This window comes from Corvus brachyrhynchos, unplaced genomic scaffold, assembly GCF_000691975.1.
Source record: "Corvus brachyrhynchos isolate BGI_N302 unplaced genomic scaffold, ASM69197v1 scaffold416, whole genome shotgun sequence".
Classification (NCBI taxonomy): Eukaryota; Metazoa; Chordata; class Aves; order Passeriformes; family Corvidae; genus Corvus; species Corvus brachyrhynchos.
The window spans coordinates 237210-244174 of record NW_008238439.1 but is presented as its reverse complement, the minus strand read 5'-3'; the positions used below and the strand labels follow the sequence as shown (position 1 = coordinate 244174).

The 6965-nt window shown below is 46.7% G+C and overlaps 1 long non-coding RNA gene across 1 annotated transcript; it reads left to right on the top strand.

Moving 5' to 3' along the window:
• The first annotated feature begins 4054 nt into the window (after positions 1-4054).
• On the top strand, positions 4055-6022 carry LOC108447225. The gene is made up of 2 exons (XR_001862662.1): positions 4055-4317; positions 5608-6022. It is a non-coding gene; the product is annotated as an uncharacterized LOC108447225 (long non-coding RNA).
• Positions 6023-6965: the final 943 nt, after the last annotated feature.

The window sequence follows — 6965 nt, the reverse complement described above, 5'->3', positions numbered from 1 at the left end:
TTGCAAGGTAGGTAGGAGGTAGGAAATTCCTCCACGGTAGAACACCACTTCCTCGTACTTCTGCTCAATCCAAAGTGCAGCATGAGCAGCCAGGCACTGCTGTGTCCCACCCTTGGCAGCACAGTCGCCTGTCTTGTTGATTCAGTTCATTCCCAGTGGGACTGGATGGGACAGGATTTGGCCCTTTGTCTCTAGATGTCTGTCCAATCTGTGGGCTTGCAAGCAGTGAACCGTAAAAAAAGAAGAGTTGACAATTAAATGCTCAAAATCTACTAGGACTTTGTCCAGAGTGGGCTAAGCAAACAAGTACAGATGGAGCAACCTATGATCTGCACAGTTACATGATCTGTACAGTTAAGGGTGTACTCTACACTGCTTAATTTGCTTTAACCGTACTAATTTATGGCCCAGATTTCTTGCTTAATTAGTGAAATGAATAATGAAAAGTGAATGCATAGAATTAAGTCTCGACTTGCTCATCTGGCTTATAACCTCCATTACTGAGCTGGGAGAGCTGTGTTCATTTGGTGTCTGGATGTTTAATGTGGTTGTTCACATGGTGCAGAAAGTGGTGAGGAATCAGCAGAGAAAGGGACCGAGCTGATCAGTAGCCCTCAACCTCAGGGCCTATCAGTGAAGGCTGAGTCAGTGACCATATGATGTCCTTGGAAGGGCCATTTTGGGTGAAGGGGGATGCAAACTTTTGTGATGCTGCTGCTGTGCATGACACAGCATTTGCCCGCACATCTGGAGCAAAGTTCCCACTTCATCCCCAAATGATTACCCCAGAACACAAGGACATCACCAGGGCTCTGCATCTTTCATGGAAAGCATCATCACCCAGCCCCAGCAGGTTCTGGATGCATTTTTCTTCACGGAACACTGACCACTGTTGATCCCACTCACGTGGAACCAGGCAACACCATCTCTCGTGCCTCCAGGGGACTGAAGAGGACCTCAGGGAAAATAGTACAAAATCTTCCCTGCATTAGCATTTTCAGACAGAAAACGTTCTCAAAGAATGAATTCTAGTGGTAAGGCAGGGTTGGGTTTTTTCCACTTTTAAACCAATCTTTTTCTAGCTGCAGAGGGTTGTTCCCTCCATATTGTCAATTAGGAAAATTAATTTTAAAAATCTGATGCAAATGCCTCTGTTTTCTTTTTTCCTCCCCTCTCTTTTCTTTCTGCTGCTTTTAGTTTTTGGACTTACTCTATTATTGGATAATAGCACTGGCTAATTGCATTTAAACAGTTTTAGCAAGATTGGGTAATTAAATTCAGAGCAATTGGGCTGAAAATGCACCGACTCTGGTAGAAGTATTTCACAAGAGGCTGAACTAGATAAATAAGAAGGGATGTGTGAGTTTGTGTGAGGGTATATGCACATACTTAGGGTACACAGGTCCGACTCCCAGACAGAGAAATGCAATATTCATGACTCTGGGCCCTTCCTCAGGACCTGGAATCTATGGAAAACAATTCCAACTGGCAATGGAGGCAACTTGTAAATATAGCCTACATTTTCATTAACAGCAGATAAACCAATTCCAGAAGTGAAAACCCCACAAATATCTTAGGAGCTTCTCTTGTCACTGTATCAGAAGCCTCACTGGCAAATACAGTAAATAAAAATAGAATAATACTTTTACATCTAAATGCATTCAGTGAAATTCAAATTTCCAATAATTAAACAGTTGCAGCCAGGCGTGTAGCTGTACTTTCAGCTCTCTTGTAGCCAGCAGGAAAACAACAATTGTCTTTTAACCTTGTGCATATGCTGAAATAGTTTCCTCGGAGTTTTTCACCCCCCCGTGTGTGAAGCAGGTATCCAACATGAAGGGACATGGGATTAGAGAAGTTTTATCCAGCTTTTTGTTGCTGGCTCCTTCCTTACTCCTCCCTGTGGCTGGTTATGTTATGCAGAGTTTCTTCCTCCAAATCTCAGGCATATGGGAAGGCTGGTGGGAAATGCAACAGGATTTGGTGAAGGTTTTCTGACCCAGCAGCCCCAGTGATGGAGCCCTGTACACTTCTCATGGCCATGCTGTTTCTCAGGCCCCCACAGCACACAAGCATGAGGAGTCATTTTGCCTTCCTAGCACCGTGCTTTGCTCCTGGTGAGGAAATGAAATCCTCTCATTTTCTGCTCAGAAGGAAGGAGCAGGCAGGAATTGCACATCTAAAGCCCACCAACAACATCTCTAATGTAGCTAAAGCAATTTGCAGAGCCTGGAATGAAACTCACACCAGTCTGCCTATTTGCACATCCTTTCTCTATCTCCCTCTCTCATCTGAAAGCAAGACACAAGTTTGTGAGTCACAAGCAGACTAATTTCAGAAAAGCCACTTCTGAGAGCCTCTGGCTCCTGGATGAGACACCGGCCCGGCTGGAGCAAACCTCCCACCAGTCCCACTGAGGCATCCAACTGAGACAAAACAAGGCAAAACACTTCTCATTAAACGACCCTGGCAGAAATAGTTTCATAAAGGGCATCTTGTTGATAGCAAGGACTTCAGGCTAGGGCTGTGACTCGGCCGCACCAACCACCATGTCCACACCCGGCCTGATGAGGAATGAGGGTGAGCATAGCCAGGAGAACAAGTCTGAGCCAAGGGCTTCAGCCTTGGGCTTTTCCGAGCGTTACAGCCTGTGTGGGCACTGGACAGGCACAAGTCTGGGCAAAGCTTGACATTTCTTAGCTGCAGGGGCAGAATTTAATTTTGCTTCTCAAGGCAGGAGGAACTGAGGCATGTGTTGTATGGGAAGGGAACAGTGAGGACAGATCTTGGGCAATGAGTTCCCACTGGAGTAAGAAAGATGGGAGAGTGGTGGGGGGATCTCGGGGGAAACGCTAGAAACTTACAGGAAACCTCCAGCTCTGGCACAGATGACAGGACCATAGTTGCCTGATAAAAATCTCACAGATTTCACTACAAGTGCAGATTTTGGATTTCCACCAGCATACACAAAACCCATGCCATATGGACAGCAACCACAGCAGCAGATGTTGTCACTCAGTGCTCCCCTGCTATTGCACTGCCCATCCAAGCAGAGAAGATACTGTGAAGGGGAGGGTGAAGGTCTGGCCCATGTGGTTGGTACCCCTGAGCCCCAGGTCCTCTGCAAAAGGGAGCAGGGGGGTTGATATTGTGTTGAGGTTTTTGGTAGTCCAGATGCTGAGGTGTACAAAGTCAATGTGCCTTGGGGAAGCTGGTGTTTTCTCACACCCAGACATCTCCCCTGGGACAGGAGCCTCTTGTTTTTCCCTCCAGTCCCACTAAGACGAACCTTGCTGGAGCTACACTAAAACATGCCATTGCCATCAGCACACATCTGGATCTAGACACAACTGATATATAGACACTGGAGAATCTGAGGTGCTGGCATAAGGCCCACAGAGTCATTTACTTTAAAATAAAGAAGAGCAGGGTATGACTGTGAAAGGAGACACACACTGTGCACAAAGGGTTTGGGATTGGTCACAGGCCAGCATCATAGCAGCTGTCATCTCCTGAGGTGGACACAGTGGTACCTAGAGACACCAGTCACCTGCTCTAGCCTGCAAAAGTGTAGTCTGCTTTGCAATTGCCAAAGAGGTATCTTCTGAAAGTGGAAAAAGCAGGACTCTCACAGCACTGTTGTGTCCCTTGCTGGTGTAGTTCTTTTGGGGTCTGCAGTGAGTGTCCACCATGTGGCACCAATCCTATGTATGCTTGCCCAGCCTCTCACTGCACCTCAGAGGGATTTGATGACCATCTGCTACTCTCCCTGCATGTAGGGACCAGGTTTCTGAGTGCTGTGAAAGTCTTTTCTCTACTCTGGGCCCTCAAAAGAAGCAATGTTATTCTTCCAAAGGCTTCCCCCAAACATCTAAGAATGATTAGCTGATGCACAGCTCCAAAGTAAACTATAGCTTTCTGAGGTCCTGGGGGTGCCCTCTTTGGGAAAAGAAGCTTGATCCCACATCACCACCTCAAGCAGGGTTAACCTAAGGCCTCCTGGCTGCCAGCGCCAGCACAGGCCCCATTGCATGACATTGAGCATTTCCAGTTCAGCAGACTCACTTTGTTTGCATTTTATTGCCCAGGCATGACTTATATCCTTGCTGAGGGATGTGTCCACAGTCAGTGTGCCAGGCTGGGCACAGCCTGTCCTCTGAACTGAGCCCGAGATGCTGCAGGCGCAACCAGCAGCTGCTGGGGTCACACAACATTTTTGGCTCTGTAGATGTTTGTGTTGCAGTTTCCTCACTTGGGTCCTCATCTGCCTCAGCGAAGATGAACTGGCCAGGACTGAGAGAGTGGAAGGGCCCTCAGGTAAAATACCCTCCAGAGGGATGATGCACTGTTGTTTTACAAACCCTCTTCAGCGGGGTACCGTATTACTTGGGCTGCTTGACTAAAGTGTTTTGCTCCTATTTAGGGGTCATTTTCATTAGGGTGAACCCAGGACTTGTATGGATGTGGATATCCCCCTGTTCTATTTGAAGAACCAAACAGAAGTTTTAATTCCCCTACTGACTCCTATAAACTCTGCTGCTTTTCTCTGGGGACCATGCTGCTGTTGAAAGCTGGTCCCATTCCTCTGCTTAAGGCAGGGGCAGTTTTCCATTGAACAGATCCCAACTGCAAACTCTGAGCAGCTCTTACCATGAACCCCTCGCAGGCACACAGAGCAGAGGCAGGAGACACTGACACCTCCTGGTATAGTGTATCGCTGGGAAATGACTCACCAGCCATTGCCTGAGAAACTCTGCTTTGGGGTGTACCCAACACGACACACTGGGTTTCACTCTGATGCATGGGCCACCTTGGAACCTGGTCTTGCTTTGAAGTGTCAGGAGATTCTGCATTTTTGTCATGAACACGTGGTTGTTTTCCCATTGTTTCTTTAGCATTCCACTGTTTCCCTGCCAAGGCTGTGGTTTAGCTTAAAAAAAATCCATTCCGCTTTTTAGTACAGTTTGCCATACAGCTCAGTGTTTGCTAATATTGCAGAAACTTCCTTAATTTTTTTGAGAACAACATTTTCATACAAGCCCAGCCCAGCTGGTGAGCTCAGCAATCTGGGCAAATATTTCTGTGTCCTTTCCCTGCACGATGAACCTGACTGTGCCCTCTCTCAGAGACTCACAGACCACACCATCTTACTGTTGTTCACTTGAAGTCCATTCAATTTGGCAGAATTTTTGCAATGGGAGTTAATTAGGGGGAGCTTGCTGATGAGAAAGTACTAGGGCAAATGAAAGTCGGGCTCAAGTATCTCTCTTGCATGTCTAACAGAAGTGAAACACAAACAAAAATTATTGCAACAGATGCAAATCAAGTTCCACATCTCTTCTTATCAGGAACAAGTCACAACACTGAGTCTCAATATTTTGAAGTTGTACATAGGAGAGAGACGGTCACAAAATAACATCATCTGGAAAAGCAGACCAGAAGTTATTCTCTGTGTTTTTCAAGAAAGAAAGGGGAACAAGTAGCAATCTTACTTGATTTATCCTAATAAATACTTACTGCTCCTTAAATAATAGAAGAAGCAATGAAGAGCATCCCTGAAATCAAGCTCAGCCTTCGGAGTAACTTTACCATTTCGGATTTTCACAGGGAAGCATCCTCCAGTTCCCATGCGATGAACCTCAGCTTTGAGATGCTGTCGGTGCTGAACCCCCTGTCCCTCCGGGACCGCAGGGCTCAAACCCCAGCGGGCTGAAGGATGAAGGCAGTGGAATAAAGGGAAAGCAAAGCTATTTTGATTGCACAGTGCCACCCACTGTCGGAGAGACAGACGGCACCGGGGCCGCTGCGCGGGATGGGCGGGGCGTTGCTGCTCCCATCAGTAACAAAGATATTTCTCTGAGACGTATCGTTCTGGTATCTAAGACAGACAGACGTCTGTAAGGCAGCTCTCTGCATACGGTGGGATATAAACTCACAGATAGATACATATTGCTGGGGTCAGTTGAATATTGCATATATATATATATCTCAATATGATATAAATATTGTCTGTATCAATCAATATCTGTGTACCATTTTGAGTCTTGATGGGTTACAGAAAAATAAGATGAAGTGAGTGGAGATCCAGCGAGGAGAAGACCTTGCTGGAAAAACTTTGGATGGGTCTGGGAGTCACGGTTGCCTGGGAAAACACATCATTTGAGTGCCAGCCCCTCATGGTGGCCTGCAGGTGTAGAAGGGATGGTCAAGGAGATTGGGAGGGGATGGAGATGTGGAGGTGCAGAGAAACACGGGCCCATGTGCACATTTCTTCAGTGAAGATGCTTAATTTGTCATTTGCAATAGATCCATATTTTGATTATCAGCTACTTATGTGTATCAGGATGGATGGAATTATGTGATTAATTTCCTCTGTCTGGACATTGGGTGGAAAATATTTCACCCAAAGCACCATGCCACCCTCTGGGTTATGCCATTGTGCATCTACAGAAGGGAAGATAGTTCTAAAACTTTTATGAGGAGCTCAGACCAGAGCATCCCAAGACCCTCTTTGCCTACAAAACCATGTATCCTGGGAAAAGACCGAGCTGTATTTTTCTATACATCCACCACCCACTGCCAAAGGCAATTCAAGCAGCCGGAGAGCAGGGCGTGCTCTGACGAGCTGGGAGCTCTTGCAGGATGGTGCTCTCTTCTGCAGAGACGCCCTTGGAGAAGTGATCTTTCGTTAAGATTGTCACTTGCTACCATTTCCATCCCCGCAGAGGCTGCCTCCTCCTCACAGGCAGCATCCCCAGGGAGGGAGCGCTTGTGAAATATTCATACATCAGAAGAAATTACATTTGTAAGCATGGACTGCGAAGCGACAACTGGCTGGAGGGGTGAGCAGGGAAAAACAATAGGAGTGAGGGAGGGAGTGAGGGAGGAAGGAAAAAAAGGCAGAATGTGGGAAATGAAAGGTGAGCTGTGATTTCTCCCTACCAAAATGCAGCGAGGAGCTTCGT